The sequence below is a fragment of the Protopterus annectens genome, chromosome 15.part0, assembly GCF_019279795.1.
Source record: "Protopterus annectens isolate FY-2018-M chromosome 15.part0, PAN1.0, whole genome shotgun sequence".
Taxonomy (NCBI): Eukaryota; Metazoa; Chordata; order Ceratodontiformes; family Protopteridae; genus Protopterus; species Protopterus annectens.
Window position 1 is genome coordinate 526,904,804 of NC_056749.1, and position 19,452 is coordinate 526,924,255.

The following is a 19,452-nucleotide window of genomic DNA, read 5'->3' on the forward strand; positions in this document are numbered from 1 at the left end:
CCTGCAGCAGCTGGAGAGACCTCCGAGGTTTCTCACTAAGAAAATATAGGGACTCCAAACCATGACTTATGTGGATAGGCTGAAAGGCCTTTCACTCTACTTTGTATCTTACAGAATGCTGAGAGGTGACTTGTGCCTGGCCTATAGGGCAATCTCCAACTCTGCCCAAAAGGAAATGTTGCACATCCGTAAGTCAAATGGCTCAAGAGTCACTCACTCTAGAGATCTCAGCTTAGCTTGAGACATTAACAGACCATGCTGGATAGCTATGTCGCCTAGAGACTGGTGCTTCTCTGGAATAGACTCCCTATTCATGTAAAACAGAGCTCCTCACTGACCTTATTCAAACACAACCTAGATAACTGGATGGGAGACTGCAAATTCACCCCTAAGATGGCACCCTTGTCCTTCATCAATAGGGGTAGCCAGTTTTGATTACAGCCTTCTCTACTCATAAATTCATTCTTAACTATCCAAAAAACACAAATGGGGATACTTGGGATTAACATGGCTAGGTTTGTAAAGGCTCTAGGGCCGCTAGCCTAATAACCTCCTATGAACCTAATAACAATTATCGACTAAACAAACAAAAAACAGTAGAAACCACAGTTAATGATGAATACACAAAGCCTTGCTTACTGGGAAAGCAAACACTTTTCAACAAAACACAATAAAAGAGGGAAAAAAGCACCAACACCTCTCTTAGTATTGATACTGTTCCCTTTGCTGATACAAATTCTGATCAGATGGCCTTTTTTCCCACCCCTGTAATACATTAGCTCAGTAATATTCATGTGGTGTTTCAAAGGCAAGGCTGGCTTGGTAAATGCTGGTGTAGACTTAGATACACACATTATACTGTTAAATAAAATAGTATTTGCTAGAACATGTTCAAGTGCAGCTCTGAGTTTATCTGAAGTATTGGGATCACTTTGATGTACTCACCCTTCTTATATTAACACCATTGTTCTTTTAAAAGCAATCAACAGTAAGCAATTCTGTCATTTCTGCTTTACTGTTAGTATCATGCTGTAACTCCAATTTAACAATATTTTTATGATTGTGCATTTGATCTCTTACCATCTTACTGGCATTAGAAGTCCAACTGTGAAATTTAATATCTTGCATTTTCAGAAGGGAAACCTGTCTTGATAATCAAGTGTCCTTTTTTCACTTTATCATACATCAGGTAAATCTGTAACTTCCATTCCATGTATACCTTTAAAGCACCTCCGGTCAGTTATGGTGAGAGGATTTTTGCCTATTCGTTTTTGTTCCAGTTCTGCTGTGTAGCATAGTATTCCAAAGTAAAGAAGCCATCATCATTTAATTACCAACCCTTTTTTCTACCATTTGTACAAGGGGTTCGGGTGCCACACCAGCATTAGTCAATGTGACCAAATCACCTAGAGCCAATGTTTACACCACCAAGTGGATAGCCTTAACATAAGGTATGACTGTATCATCTTCCTAGGACAGCTTTTTTAAGATGGTGTACTTTTGAAGCTCATCAATGCACTGGGAATACATTTCACAAGCTCCCATTAGATCACTAAGTGCTGGTCTGTAGCCATCCCTACATATGAACCAAGGCTTCAGTCAATATCTACATTGCTTACTTTGGTTGTGAAGACACTATGGGAGAACACAGACACAGTTTTGTATTTAAGTGCAACTTCAGTCTAATAGTTGCTGACTCACTTCAGGGTTTCTGCACTTCATTCATTAGCACCTTAGAATGCAGCACAGGTGCACAGACAATCTCCAGATAGGGAAAAGCAGCACTAGGAAACTGCAACTTTCTTTTCAAGTCTCTTAATTTTAGTTGTACTTCAGTTCAAACACCCACATTTAAAAGCGATGGAAAAGTCACACACTTTTCTTTATTGTAGGGCATTAGCAAACTTCCCTCTTTGTTGTAACTTATCACCAAAATAGCAAAGCATTGTCTAGCAATATCAGTTGAAGATACAACTAGACTGCACATATCACCGCTTCTACATTCTGCTGACACCAGATGTAGCATTTTGAAGACACTGGACCCAGAAATAACATTTATTTCGCTCACAAGTTGCCCTATTCAGGGTTGCAGAGCATATTAAAAAAAAAAAACAATAAATCTACTTTTATGCTGTGCCCCCCACACCCCCTACTTTAATATTCTCACTCCAAGATCGCACTACAGTGAGGAAAAGGGAATATTCCCTTATCCATACCGTAGTACGATCTCCGAAAACAGTCATTCCCCCAAGACTCCCTCTAGCTGCAGGCATACTTCCGCAAAAGTGCTTTTTCAGTAAAAAGCAGTTTCACGGAAGTATGCCCGGCTGTTTGTGCTTCGGTGAAAAGTTCCTTCAGGGATCAGTACCGATCCCATATATATATATATATATATATATATATATATGCACACACACATATATATATAGGTTCATAGGTGTGTACTAGGCTAACAGCCCTGGAGCCTTTACAAGCCTAACCCACAGGATTGCCTTGGCATCGTGCCACCCAACCTTAGTTCCCAATGCCTCTGTCAAGTAGAGCCACTGGAGTGATCCCATAGGGTGAATTTTCTATTTCCCATCCACTCATCAAGATTTCTCTAGAAGAGGGCCAATGAGGCGCTCCACTTGACATCTATGGGAAGTCTATTCCATAGCATGGGCAGTCTGTCGGTTATGAACCTGTCTCTCCAGCTTGTTCTGTTGTGAGTGGTAATGAGGTTGAAGTCTCTGGAGCGTGTAGTGTGTAGGGATTGGGATTTCTATAGATGTAGCATTTCTAACAGAGATGGGTCAGACATGGCTTTGTAAGTCAAGCAGAGATCGCCTCTAAGTAGGCGATATGAGACAGAGAATAGCTGGAGTTTTTTGAGTCTGTCCATATAGGACAAGTGTTTAAGGCCTAAGATCCTCTTTGTGAGGTATTTTTGCAGCCTCTCCTGTTGTTGTAGGTGTATAATGAGGTACATGCCAAATGGGGCATTGTACTTGATGATTGGTCCAATGAGAGAAGAGCAGAGGGAGACAATGACCTCTTTCTTCCTGGATGCAAAACTCTTAGTAATGAGATGTGCCACATAGAAGGACTTTCTGACCACAGTGGCAATGTGGTGGTCAAAAGAAAGGCTGCTGTCAACCTGTGTTCCCAGATCTCTTATGACGCCTTGTGTTCAGTGGATTACCATCGATGTGGTAATTCACATCGATGTGGTAATTCATGGGAACCTGTTTTTTCCTAAAGGGGATGACTATACATTATTTTGGCACTGAGCTTAAGGCCATGGTTCTGACACCAGTCATTGGTCTCAGTGAGGCCTTTCTATAGGATGTCAACATCACTTGGGGAGTTAATATGGATCCCAACTCACAATCATCTGTGAACTTTGTCAGCCAGAGTCCCTTCATGTTGGCCTGGACTTCAGAGAAGTAGATACCAAACAGGAGAGGACCCAGGACCGATCCCTGTGGGACTCCACTCATGACTGGTCGACAGTCTGACTTGGAGTCAGCTACTTTCACACTGTGGGTTCTATCTGTGAGTCAAATTGCAACCCACCTAGTGATATGGGGTTGATGCCTAGCTTAGTGAGTTTTTCAATGATTCCTGAGTGGGGAATGGTATCAAAGGCCTTGGCCAGATCAAGGTAGGCTGTATGAACCACCTTGCCTTCATCCACAGCTCTGGTGACTGACTCAAAGAAGTCGACCAGGTTGAGCAGGCATGATCTACCCTTCACAAAACCAAACTGTGTGGGATCCAGAGTTTGGAGGTTCCCTATATCGTTGTTTATTAGGTCCAAGATGATGCATTCCTAGCTTTGTATATCAGACTTCTCAGGCTAATGGGGCGATAGTTCCCAGGGTCTGTAGTCACTCCTCCTTTGTGGAGAGGGATGACTGTAGCAGTGCCATTCAGTAGGGACAAAGCCTGAGGTGAGGCTGTGACTGAACAGGGCACACAGGTGAGGTGCCAGTTCACTTTGTAATTAATGTAGAACACAGCAAGGGATATTGTCAGGTCCCATAGAAGCTGTATTCTTGGCCTTGGACAGTGTTGTTTTAACCTGTGCAGCAGTAATACTGGGTGCCTGGCAATCTACTGATATTGTGATTGGTCCTTTGGTGGGGAAGAGAGGGGTAAAGTTGACACAGAATCTGTCGGCCAGTATATTGGCAATATCTGTTGGCTCAATATAGGAGGTGCCATTGTGCAACAGCTCTGAGCAAATCTGGGTATTGCCGTGGAGATTCTTTACATAGCTTCAGAAACTCGAACATATGGCTTCGGCCATATACATTTCGAGTTTCTGAATGTTCGACTTTGTGAAGGGGAACTATATATATATATATATATATATATATATATATATATATATATATATATATATATATATATATATATTCACACACACACACACACACACACACACACACACACACACACACACTATATTCACTAACACTAAAATATGAACATGAACACTTTTATCCACCATTTGAGTAAAAAGACCAGATATACTGCAAAATTCTGTACAGCTAAGATGAATTTGTTGTGGGCTCCAAATGAATTCTTCCCACCTAGAACATCCTACTCATGGCCTGTAATTATACACCACAATCAATAGAACATGCTGGAGGGACAGCTTCATAACCCAGAGACTGCCCATGCTATGGAATAGACTTCCCATACATGTCAAGCAGAATACCTCACTGGCCCTCTTCAAGATAAATCTTGATGAGTGGATGGGAAATAGAAAATTCACCCCAGGGATCACTCCAGTGGCTTTACTCAACAGAGGCACTGGGAACTAATAGCGGTTGGCACGATGCAAGGGTAATCCTATGGGCTAGGCTTGTAAAGGCCCCTGGGCCATTAGCCCAGTACACACCTATGAACCTATGAACTTCTTCTACAGATTCTAACTCCATGCAACTAGAAATATCCATCCTTCCCAAGAATCCTTCTCCAGGTATTTGAACCCACCTGTGATTCAGATTCAGTGACAGCATCAACTTGAATAGTCTTTTGGTACATAGGACAATAAGTATTCCCCCTTGAAACTCTAGCAACTCCACCATAGCTTAGCAAAGCCCTCCTTTTATACAACAATAAATCAAATAGTTGGTTTCACATGATTCATTAACAAAACTCAAGGAAATTCTTCTGTTTAGCAATAAAACAGGCAGATATACATAAATATACTTGTGTAAATATATCAGACAGTGTTCACTTTGTAGCATTGTGGAAAAGCATTTCACAGTCCAAATCAATGTACAGGTCAGGAATAGCAACTGATTCAAATGCGATGGTCAGTAAGTGAGAAAGTGTGATTTATTTTCATGCCTAATTATTAATGTGAGCCTTATCTGGTAGCTAGCAAAGGAGACTAAGACTATGTGCAGCTAAAAGCTGCTACCTGAAATCCAGGGTTTGATACCCTAAACCTCCATTTGCCTATACTACGTGACTCTGAGGAAGTCTCCTAACTGGACAGTTATGAGGAAATTGAGAGACAGAACAAAGTCCATCAGTGGTCCTCTGGATTGCAGGTCTAGTAACTACATATGAACGTATTAATACTTTATTAATAACATTTCAATTTGAAAGCTTAAATAATGCTGGAAAACTTCTCAGTGATAGCTCCTACCTAACTATCACTGATTTGCAGATATTTATACCTGACTACTCTTAAAAACAGAATTATTTACATAATATCACACAGTGGCAATACAGAATCATAGCTAGCTTAAATAGTGCCTTGTGCAGCTCAAAGCTGAGGAATGAATGAATAAATAAAATAAAGAAGTTAAAAATAAAAAAGTCTTCTCTTCTCAGATTCACAAAGCTGAAGACCAAAAAAGCTCTTCTCTGCTCCTGTAACTGTAGCAAGCTGCTTGTTAAAATTTTAACAAGCAGCTTGCTATAATTACTCTTCACTGCTTCAGCTGAGCCACAAATGCAGTACTGGCTTAATTTATGAAGCCACAATATCTTTACAGTTTCATAAATCAATGCTGGTACTGCACTCCTGCACCATAGGAACCTGCTGATCATGCTTCTTGACAGTTTGAGCTTGGGGAAGCAGCCCTTTCTGCCCCTACAATAATTATAATCATTTTAATTAGCAATGCTTTAGAGCCAAACTACTTAAATGCATAGCATTGTTTACAGTATCTACATACATCATTCAGTACTTGAAGATATTACAATATACTACTCAGAGGGAGGACAGACCGCAAATGGTGATGTGAGCATTGTGGTGAGAGAGTTTTCTAAAGACAGTGAGGGATGTCATAAGAATTAATGACAGACTCATAGCAATCAAACTACTGTGTAAAGGTAAGGCAGTATTCAAAATCTCAACCTATGTCCCACAGGGTTATGATTGTAAAGAAAAAATGGCACTCAAGCAGCAGCTGCAGGACCTCCTCGATAAAGTGGGACAAAATGAGTAGATCTTAGTAATAAGGAACCTGAATGCACATATCAGAATAGACAGAACAAAATATGAGGATTGTCTAGGTCCACATGGTTAGGGCAAAAGTAATAATAAATAGGAGGCCATTTTATACTTCTGTTTATTAACAGCTTAATCATTGGTGGCCAATGCATGGGTCCCCAAGACAGGCAGTCACAATATCACATGCAGGGGTGGTCAAATCAGCATGCAACTCAGTAAGTAAGGAAAGGGCACTGGTATTAAGTCAGAAATCACAAAGGGATCTCTAGTAAAGCAGTCAGCCCCCATCATAAACCACGGGTACCCATAATCAGTTGCAAAAATTAATTCAAGAAGGCTCTAAGGCAGTGATGATGAACCTTTTGGGTTTGCAGTGTCAAAAGCTCCTGGCACAAAATAATTCAGTACACTTCACATGAGCAATGAATGTAAAAGCAGTTTCTTTGGTAACTTGGGTGTTGCTGATTGTTGACTTGTCACCCAAAATGTCATGATGTGTGTGTCACTTTTGACACGCGTGTCATAGGTTTCCCATCACTGCTCTAAAGGCAACAGAGACAAGGCTGAAGATGCAGAAGTTGTAGTCAAGTCATGTATGGCTTAAGGAAAACTGGTGATAGTATACAGAAGTCCAGTTATCAAACAAAAGAGTTCAGAAATGTGTGAGAAAGAAAAGATGAACCAGGCTAAGATGGAATGCTGGTAGACATACAAAGAGGCTAACTGAGTAGTTATAATGCCAAAGAACAAGGTGTCATAAAAACTCTACCAGATTCTGTAAAGTGAGTCAACAGATAGCACAAAGAAGGTCCATCAGGTTGCAAGGCAATGATAAAAATATTGTCAGCAGACACCATCCATAAGAGATACCAGCAGCAATATGTTCATCAGTACAGAGAACATCAAAGGCAGACAGAAGGAGTAATTCATGAATCTGCTGGATGAAGAAACCCGCAGAACCTGTGCTGCCACATGCACAGACTACGATGAATGAAGAAAGAGATCCGATCTTGGAAAACATATAGTGTGCATTAGGAAAATGATGTCAGGGGAAAGAGGAAGGCTCAGATGAGGTCACAGCAGATATGATCAAGATGTTGGGTATGTTAGGGAAGAAATGGCTTCCATGGGTATTTAGTGGGAGTATGGACAGAGAGTTATATCCCAGATGACCAGAGAATAAGCATTCTAGTTCAATTGTACAAGAACAAGGGGGATATTCACAACTGTAAGCAATAAAGAAGTATTAAATTCCAATGTTACTACATGAAAGTGCCGCAGATGGTGACTGATACATGACTATGCAGAGTAGCAGAAATTAAGATGGGAGATCAGCAATTTGGATTCAGATCAGGAAACAATATGAGCTATCCAATGTCTAATGGGAGACAGATAGTAAACAAAAAAGATGAACACTAAAAAATAATATAAATGGACCTTCCTACTCTTGAAAAAAACATATGACTTGCCAATGCTGTAATAGTTTGAAGTCCCAGAGACACTGATAGGATTTGTAAAGGGGACCAGAGACACAAGTGTGGACAGTGTTTGGATTCAAAGAGGGGCTCCCAATGGGATGGATGTGCATCAGGGTTCATGCCTAAGCTCATTCCTTTTCTTACCAATTACAAGATTGCCGCAACAAGCAGTTTGAAGCAAACAGATTAATAAAGCTGCTGTATGCAGATGATGTAGCACTATGAGCAGACTCTAAACAGGAAATTCAGCAAATGATAGAAGAATGGAATGCAAAATGGAAATCACATGGGATGAAACTGAGCATATAGACAAGACAGTGGTCATAGCAAATGGTGAAACTCAGAAGTAGCTGACAACTGAGATGGGGAAAACAGAGGTAAAACCTAACAGTTTAAGGTATCTTAGAGTTGTGGATAAGGAGAAAGGAAGTCTGAATGAGGAGGTCAAAGCACGAGTCAGAGGTATTGTAGCCAACTGACACAAAGTGTCAAGGGTAGTGCATCAAAGAATCCAAAAAGTAAGGTGTATAATTTAGTGGTGCAGCCAGTACTTCAGTATAGCACAGAAACCTCGGCAATGAAGGCAGAGCAGCTGAGAAGGTTTGAGGTGATGGAGATGAAGTGCCTGAGATAGGTAATAGGATGCATTCTGTGGGACAGATGAACAAATGAGGACATCAGAGTGGAAGCCAGAGAACGCCAGAGAGAACAGATTGCAGTGGTTTGTTCACATGTGCAGGAAAGCAGAAAATAATTTGGTAAATTAAATTTAGGAGAGAGAAGTAAAAGGCATGAGGTGATTTAGGATATCCAGCCAAGAGATAGATGAATTACATCAGTCTGTTATGACTCTTGAACAAATGTTGACATGATACAACAACCCTTTTACATATATAATCACACAAACATAGCATTAATCAACCTGCTCAGAATGTTTCTACTTAATAGAATACTAGTGTTATGAATGTATGTATACGTAACTTAAAATTATCTCAGTCCCCAAGTTTTATGCTTTTTATTGGAACAATAATGGTCTATGGCTATACATATGTATACGAGTGTACTTCAAAACATTGAAATCTCATAACATTGAAATTCAAAACATTGAGACCATAACATCGAAAACCGAAAACACTGAAAGCCCAAAACAACGAAAAATCAGAACACTGAAAGTGTGCATCATAAGACTGAAATCTACAACGTACATGTAAATAACGGTTTACTATCGTTATTTCAAATGACAAAACATTTGCCATTCGAAATAACAAAAACTTAAACCAAAACCAAACATTTAGAGTGTACACGCCGCCCGAAATGATCGACACATTTGATTTGACATTGTCGCCGAAAATGTGACGTGATAGCCATATAGGAGCTGATGTAAATCAAACTCCTATACAACATATCATGTTTTCTCCCCACACCCCACATTACTAATATATTCCAACTCCAAGATTGCACTACAGTGGGGATATGGATGAATTTCCAATCCCCACCATACCGCGATTTCCATGCAGATAGTTGAATAGACTTATGCGAAAGCAATACTGCATTCACATAAGTGTGTTCGACTATCCCATCCATTTACATTTTTTGCACGACATTCTGATTTTCGGCAGCAGTACTGCCGACAGCATGTTGTTCGCACAAATATAAGTAAACCATAAATAACATCTCCTCCACCTATAACAACAACAAAGTAAGAAACACACTTTTTACTATGTTTCTGCAGGGGGGCAAGCCCTCTGCACCCCCCATGTGGGGGGTTCTGCTCCCACACCCCCCGTAAATTAAATATACCAACTCCTAAATCGCACTACAGTGGAAAAAAGTTGATTTCCTAATCTCACTGTAACATGATCACCATACAGAATGTAAATATATGGATGTGTTGCTTTCATGGAAGTTACGTTAGTGTTTTGAGAAGTGCTGGGAGTAGTAAGTCGGGGCAAAAGTGTTTATTTTGCCAATCTGTACTTGTTTTTAAGCCATACAAGTAAATGATTTAGACATTATATTTACATTATGTATGGTGATGACAATAAAGTGAGGTTAGGAAATTAATTTTTTTCCACTGCAGTGCGATCTTGGAGTTGGTATATTTACGTTACAGGGGGTGGGGGCAGATCCTCCCACATGGAGGGTGCAGGGGGGCTTGTCTCCCTGCAGAAACGTAGTAAAAAGTGTGTTTGGTAGGTGGTGTTATAGGTAGAGGGGATGTAATTTACATGTGCGTTGTAGTTTTTAGTCTTATGATGCAAAGTTTCAGTGTTCTGAGTTTTCATTGTTTTGGGTTTTCATTGTTGTGGGTTTTCAATGTTATTGTCTCAGTGTTTTGAATTTTAATGTTATGAGATTTCAATGTTTTGAAGTAGACACATGTATACAGGTGAGTGTTAATGCCAGTGTAGTTATAGATATTTTGACTCAAATGGGTTCTTATTAATTTAGAAAGTGTAATGTAATTTTATTATAAAGTATGAATATATACCAATTTATTTATTTTATTTATTTGACATTTCTTTACCGGGAAAGTATGTCTTGGAACTAAGCCAATTTTCAGCGGAGGCCCGGGGAGAAACGCTCCAAATGCATGTCTTTGTAATTTAATATTTATAAAGGGGAGGTTGTACACATTTTTATGAATCTTTGGTATTCCAAAGATTACTGGTGTTCTTGGTTTCTCAACTGTTAAATATTTTATTTCCACAATTTCTACTTCATTTTGAAATAGAGCATTAAATAAAAAACAAACATCAATCCTGGCATAAGCTCTATTAACAGCATTTCTTGAAGTCCTGCTATAAGTTGTGGTGTCATTCAATGTTTCAAACATTTTGGAACTGTAATCTATGTGAGACATAATGACTACCCCCACCCTTGTCTGGTTTCATTACACGATACATCTTGTTTCCTGCCAATTCATTCAAAATAATGGCTTCATCTCTTGTGAGATTGTTAGTGTTATATTTGGTCTCTTTGACTATTTTTCTAAATTGTTGTTCACATAATTTCTCAAAGGACGATATAAATGGGTGACTGGGGGGATGAATGTGCTCTTATGTTTGACCACCAAGTTCTTGTCCAAGCCTACATTACTATTTTTGAAATATAAACTGAGATTCAGTTTTCTAGTATACAGTTTTAAGCTAATCAAAACATTTGCAATGTCAGTCTTATAGTTAGGTACAAAAAATATCCCTTTTTTAAACAAGTCAAAATGTCCTTCACTAACAATGAGATCACTGTAATTGTAAATATAAAAAACATCACTTTCCAAAATATTACATTCCATTGCAACATCAGAATAATCATTTTCAACTACATTCAATGAGTCTTGGTCAGACATAGCAGTTGTGTTAAATAACTCAGTCATGAAAGTCTCTCCTCCACCCCTGCTGTTGTCCCCTGTTGAAATAATTGCTGTTCCTGTTGCTCTGAACATTGTAGTTCTGCCTGCCCCAGGGGGTCCATTTCCCTTGATTTTTCAGTCTCTCGGACCTCCTTAGATGTTGACCCTCCTGAAAAGAATAATCATTATTCCCCTTTGTATTGTCAAGCCCCCTTTCACCGTCAGAACTGTTGTTCTGAATATTTTCATTATTTCGAGGGCTATTCTCATACACATTTCCCTGGGGCTGTTTTCTCCCTATATATGCTTGATTATTTGAATAGTCAGCCTTGGTGGCTCGCTTTTTTTATTTCTCTTAATAACTTCACCCAGTAGGATTTTAGATTTCACTTCAGGGTATCAAAAGAAAGCCAATATAAATGACAGAAAGCTTATCACTGACAAAAATGCAGCTACCATTGCCTTACACATTTATGCTTGTTTAACAATAAGGCACATATACATATATATATATATATATATATATATATATATACATATATATATATATATATATACATATATATATATATATATATATATATATATATATATAGGTTTACTATCAAAAAGTTGAAAATCAAAAAAAATCTGCTTAGTTTATTGAACTGACATTCTGGATTTGGCAATGTTGCTTTTATGGAATGTCGAAAATCATCACCACAATGTCGCAGTTGACCAAATTCAGAATGTTAGGAGGTAACGTCAGATCCTCGGGCATTTGTGCTGAAGCTGCCATATGAATTGTACATCTACAGCACAAGTATTTATAGTTTTGCAGGGGGACAAGCCCCACACACACCCTGAAAATTATATATTCCAGCTTCAAGATTCCAGTACAGTGAGAAAAAGCGTAAATTTTGCGAGCCCCACTGTAGTGTGATCTGTTATGAGAACGTCAAATGCACTGTAGCGAAGGTACACTACCATTTGCTAATGTGCATTCAAACATTTTCAGAACGACATTACAGAAATTGGAAAATATGCATTTGTCCATTCCAGTTCCACATAAGTGCTGTTCCACATGTTGATAGTAAACCATATATATTTATATATGTATTCAAATATATCAGGCAGTGTTCACTTAGAAGCATTTCACAGACCAAGTCAGTACATGGGTCAGGAATGTCTGCTGACCCAAATGAAGTGGTAAGTGGGAAAGTGTGATTTGTTTTCGTGACAAATTATAATGCGTGTTAAATCTGACAACACAGAAGATTAAGGCTATGAACTGCAAGCAAACTGCTTCCTGTAGTCCAGGGTTTGATTCCCTAAACCTACTTTTGCAGCTGTGTGACTCTGAGCATATCACTTAACCATCCAATTCAATGATGAAAGTGGGAGATTGGGCTAGGTTTATTAATGGTTTTCTGGACTGCATGTTGAGTAACTATGTTTGAACATATTAATATTTCTATTAATATTTTTCAAAGAAGGAGTTATGTGATATTTTATGGTCTCAAAGGAAAGCTTGCATAATGCTGGGAACCTCTTACTGATAGCTCTTGTGTATCACAGACTTGCATTTATATGCATACTTATGATGTTTACGTAAGTATCTCAGGCTGGATTATCATTTTACAGGCCAAGTCAGCATGCAGGTTTTTTTTTTTTACTCAAATAGGATAGGCAGTGAGTGACAAAATGTAATATAGTTGCACACAAAGGTATGAATATATGCCATATGTTAATATTTTGATAATGATTTCATCCATAAAGAGTTTGATATGCCATGGTATCATATGAAAGCTCTTATAATGTTAGATAAATATTACACTGATACATTCTGTCTACCTAGCACTTCCTTTTAGTTCTGTATATTTATTCATCAATAAAATATGCACATATGTATAAATATCATATTTCAATAAATATCTCAAAACTAAGATTATACCATCAAAACTGCTTTACAACTTCATGATAATCAGACCTGCATGAACAAGTATCCAGCTGAAAGTAGTGTTCTGCTTACTATGGTTAAAGAGATTCTAAGAGTTGTTAGAGTACAATTTAAGTAATAAAAATTCATTTTTGTGCAATTTATTACTCACTATAAAACCAGGTCTACATCTGGTTGACAACTTAATTTAAGCATTGTAAAGAGTATGTGTTGAACAAGTTCCGCAGTTCTGCTTTCTTTGTAATTCTTACAGTTTTCAATATGTTTTGATTTCTTTAAAGGCAGGCTTCAGAGCTGTATTTTCAGTAAGATACCTCATGAGAAAGCTGTGCAGCAAGGCACTCTACAGGTATCAGAAGGTGTAAAATCCCACTGCTAGTAGATGTGAATGAGTTAACTAGTACCTACCATTCCAAAAGCCTTCATGCCCACCAGTCAGCAGCAGTGGTATTCATGTTATCCAGAACATTAAGCTTTTACAATTTATCTGGCAGTACTAGAAGTCTGTTTCAGAAAAAAAGCTGGGGTTTTGTTATCGTTTATCTGAATGAGTGATTCACAGCTAGCATGCGTCTGCAATGTATGAAGGTCCTGGCTTACATAAAATCACTCAGATATTCTCATTTTTGTTTAACCTGAGCCTAATACTCTTAATTACTGCCTCGTGCAGCTAGACAAATTCACCATTGGGTTATAACTGAAATTTAATTCCTTGAAATCATGGCTGGTAATTAAATGCTAAGACATTTAAGCAATAAGCCTCACTGTCACCACCTTTCCTCCAAAAGTCACTAGTTTTAGGAGGGATTAAGAGGGACAGAGCTAAAATTTGAGTCAAAATCAGGGACAGTTGAGAGGTATGAGCCTCAGACAAGTGTGATGCCTTGCAGACACTTAGGTTTGATTCACACAGTGTTTAGTTGTGCATGATTTTGTGGGTGAGCAAGTCTCTTCAACACACTGTATTTCTGTCTGCCTGTAAACCAGTTAAATGTTATTAGTGGGCCTTACCCTTGTTAGCAAAGAAGTAAACAAGCAGATTATATATGCCTTGCTTCTCCCAGATATAGCATACTAGCACTGTCGTCCATAATTTAAGTACTACAGGGGCCCCTTCAGAGTCAAAGCAGTTACATGTCTGGTATAAAATCTCTTATAATACACATAAGAATGCAGTCTGTCCAAATGTGGATTTATACTGCCCATAGCAATAGGCTGCATCACTTAACAGGAGGAGTAATCCCACCAAGATTTGCATAGAGCTAGTGAGGACTTGATTCTGACCTTACCACTTTAAATTCCTCACATCACAGGCAGTTTGGCAAGGAATTATGCCATGGTTAGTGCTGTATCAGATGAATAACAAGATGATGTCCTTAACAGGAAAGCACTGACCAAGGTATTTATAAAATATAGCATTCTACTTATAAACTGGCTTGCGGTCTCATTCACCAACTAATGCTGGTGTGCCTGCTTAAATTCCAAAAAAATGTAATTGTGATCCTAGAAAGAGCAAAAATTTGTGTGGATAAACTAATTTCAAGACTGTAGTTACCATTGTGTTGTTCCTTCTCAGAGGTACAGAGAGCTAGGGGTTAATATGGACAAATAGTGATATCCCAACCATGTTGTATGGTGGCAAAGACTCCACCCCAACAGATGTTTTAAAACTGTAACAACAAGTTTCTGAATTCTCTCTTTTTGTCAGTATTGGACTTTAATTTTTGACATGTCAGGACTGACAGTAGAGAATCTCACAGTTGTGATAGAGAGTCCTTCAGTTTAATTACTGCTACAAAACACCTTTACATTTGCCATAATACCAGTAAGGCTCAATATGGAATGCAGCAAGGAGGTTCTCATATACCATCCACACATTTCCTGTACTCTCCAGTGTCCTTCCAAAACTGAATACCATCTTGACTTCTTGAACTAGATAAACCAAGACAGTGTTATCCTAAGTGTCCATTTATTTATTAAGTAAGGTAATATCAACGGATCCATTTTAGTTATAACCCAATGCTACATAAGAAACCAGCGATACATTTTTAGCAGATATGACACAGAAACAAAAGATTATACAGGTTAAGAGATATACACATTACAGAAAGACTTGCTCCATTTCTTGTTGGTGAAATAGTAAGTATAGCTGACTACAAGGCACATTCTCCAGTTCCTCAGCAGAATATGATATCTGATGCATATGTATATTTTTCCCATAAAGTTTGCTGCTTAAAGAATTATGGATACATGAACTTCAGTAGACAGTCCCAATTATCTTGAATGTTTGCTTCTAATAGACAAATCGTTTATGTTTTCTGATTAAGTCCTCCCTCCCTCAGTGTCAAATCATCTGGTATATCTACATGTACTTGGTTATGGTATTCCACCCTGGAATTCTATTTTCACCTACTCATTTAATGATTGTGTGATAGGAAATGGAATTCCTTTGTCCATCAGATTTTTTTTTCAAATATTTATTGCACCTTTGACATCCATTAAGAAAAGTCTTTATAAAGGGACTAGAACCTCTACATATGGAAACCTCCACTACAGGCTCAAGTACATCACCCAGACACTGGTATCTAGGGTGACAGATGTAGCAACCAGAAGGGGGTTGAAGTTAAAAACCAAAGGTAGTGAACCAAAAACAATATTCCTCAATGAAAAGATATTTCTCAGCTCATAGGAATATACATAATGTCTTTAAATACACACAACTGGCGTTAAAGGTTAACACACAGAAATATATTAAGATGGTGGTTTGAAATTAAATATGAAACAGACTGCTGTGTCCCAGCTCTGTTTTGTTTCTTTACAAGCAAACCCCTTGAGAGTAAACTGTGAATCTTCTGGTTGGATGGCACTCATAAACTTCAGTGTATTTGAGGGTCATCATATAGTTCAGAACATTACATATCCAGTTCCTCCTTCCATTAGGTGATGTAAAAAAAAAATCATCATGGTAATCTTTTGAATTCAGGAACTAGCTCTAACACAAAGATGTGCAGCACTGTGTCGGGCTGGCTCCTTAGCCGTGCTGCATGCTAATAAGGCAGTCCAGGGGGCAGGCATATGCTAATTAGCCATGCGCACTCTCTCCTAGAACTGCATCCAGGAAGGCAACTGCACACTGAGCAATTTGTGAAATCGTTCAGACATGTACATCAGCACAGCCAACCCTAACATATCATGGTAGTGAACATGGCCAAAGGCTGTGTTCATCTACTGGCATTAACAGTAGTATGGGGATTGGGGTGTTGAGGCAATCACTAGACACCAGGGGCACTACACTTGTGCCATAAGAACTATTTATATGCACACCCCGAACAGACACCAACCTGGCTAAACAACAGAAAAAACAATGCTGCTACTTAAGAGTGAACCTGCAAGCTACCCTAAAAATTACAGACTAATAACTTGCCTTCCGATGATGTATAAACTATACACTGGAACTGATGCAGACAGAGTTTATAGTCATTTAGAAGAAAACTCAATCATGCCGATAGAACAAAAGGGTAATAAAAGAAAGCCATATGGAACAAAGGATCACTTGTTGTTAAATGAAGTCATAATGAAGAACTGTAAAAAGTGGAAGAATCTAAGTAAGGTATGGATCGACTACAAAAAAGCATTTGAAACTATCCCACATTCATGGATAAAAGACTGCTTAAAAATGTATAAAATACACCCAACATTGATAAATTACATCACAGTGACCATGAAACAGTGGCAAACCACTTTGCAGTTAAGCCATGATAAAGGACAAATTATTATTTCAGGGATAAAAATCCAAAGGGGGGTATTCCAGGGAGAGTCCTTGTCACTGTTGCTCTTTTGCCTTGCCCTTAACTCATTAAGCTGTCTGCTTAACAGATTAGGTCATGGCTATAATTTGTCTCCCAGAAAGCAAAAAAGTATAAAGACTTCCCATCTTCTCTTTGTCAATGACTTAAAACTATAAAGCTCATTGGATGAGGAACTGAAAGCATAACTGCAAGTAGTCAAAACTTTTTCAGCTGATATAAGAATGTCATTTGGTCTTGATAAATGTGCAAAAGGAACCTTTAAAGCAGGAAAGCTGCAACACCAAAAAAACATCCCTTTGGGACAAGAATGTGATATAAAAGAACTTGACCAAGAGGAAGTGTATAAATATTTGGGGACTGATGAAGGATAAACATGAACAAATGTGAATAAAACTTAGTAAGGAATATTTTAGAAGACTTAAATTAATCCTGAAAACAGCATTGACATCTAAGAACAAAATTCAGGCTATAAACCAATTTGCTCTTCCTGTCCTAACTTACAGTTTTGGAGTGACTGACTGGCCCCAAAACATGTTGACTAGGTTAGACAGGAAAACAAGAAGGATGCTTCATGCTCCTCAAATGATTTATAAAAATCAGTGCATACCAATATTATATGTTCCCAGTTCCAAAGGAGGCATTGGCTTACTTGAAATTGATTACATGTACAGATCTGCAATTGTGGGACTGCATACATTTCTGCTGACCTCACAAGAGCCAAATATAGTGAACGTTTCGAAACATGAGAAGAATAAATCTAAGGAGATTTCCCTTCTTAATCTAACAGAAGCATATCGGTGTAAAGGGGAATGGAAATCAAACCAGAAATAGATAAAAATCTCAGCAACTGAATGTGCCAAAAAACAAAAGAAAGAATACAAGGTGAAGGATCAGATGAGAAGGCAAGAAGTGTGGAAAATGCATAAATATTGGTGCACGTATAGAAAACTCCTGGAAGAACCTCATGTTGATCAGGATCAAATGCAGGAATGGTTAAGGAGAGGCAAATTCAAACCAAAAGATGAAAGGTTAATATTGGTGTCCCAAGATAGTGGGCTACTTACACATTGGCTTACAAAATCCATTGAACATGTGAGAGAAATAGACAAATGTAGGTTTTGTAAAACAGAATTGGAAACAGTCCCATACCTTGTTGCTGGTTGTGATATACTAATGGCAGAAGGACTAAATACTGAAAGGTATAATAATGTGGCAAAACTGTTGCACTGGGGATTGTGCAAACATTATAATGCTGAAGTAGCTGAAAAACACTGGAAACATGAGCCACAAAGCATCATAGAAAATGATAAAGTCTACATCACATGGGATCACCCATTACCAACAGTTCAAAAGATAGATGCAAGAAAACCAGATATAGTGGTCCATGAAAAGAAGACAAAAGTAGCATTGATCACATAAATCACTACACCAAGTGACTACAGTGTTTTACATACAGAGAGATACAAAGTCATACAATATCAGGATTTGCAGGCAGAAATGAGAGCAATGTGGAAGAAAGAAATCCAGACAATTCCAATAGTAGTAGGAGCAACAGGTCTCATAAAAAAGAATCTACAATTGTATTTAGATATATTACCAATACATGTAACCCATACAAATTGCAGGAGGAGTCATTACTGAGCACATTGCTGGTACTGCAAAGAGCACTTCTGGCTGACACCAAAGATTGAAACAATAATAATTTCATAAACTTTAATCATATTTTGACTTACGAATGGGGTCCATTCCAGTCATGGTATTAGAAACCCAAAAGATTTGGAGAAATTAAAAAAGAGTGGTGCCATAATGGAATCTGAAGCAGTATGGAGATAGAGGTGGGACAACCACTATACACCAGGAATACTATACTTGCGCTATAAGGACATCTAAACTACTATGGAGATCAGAAGGTGAAAAGGAATACTAGACAGCAGGGGATATGACTTGCAACATGGGAAGGCAGACAACTTGGGGATAGTTACAAGAATTGTCAGTGTATATGTGCACTTGTGTGAGTAGAAGAGTGACTAGGGGGAATGCCTATGCCTACAGATGTGGCTGCAGCAATTAAGTACTGTGACATGTAGATCACCAATGATCTCCATGCCATGGCAGTTAACCATGATTCAGAGACATGCAAATTAGCTGTACTGAGGTCTTTCCTCATGTCTCTGAATCACAAAATTACATGTCAAGGGAGTCGAGCCTTTGTGCTAGGCCCTTTAATAAATCCCCAAGAGGTCTGTGACAAATATGCAAATCACAAAGCTTTAGCAACAGGATTGAATGAAAATTCATGCACACAACTCATCACACACTGCTGCACTATGCGTAGCTGTTTTAATTAATACAATTGTCTCTTACTGATATGCAACAGAAAAAAGAGGAATACGTGAGTGATGGCAAAACTT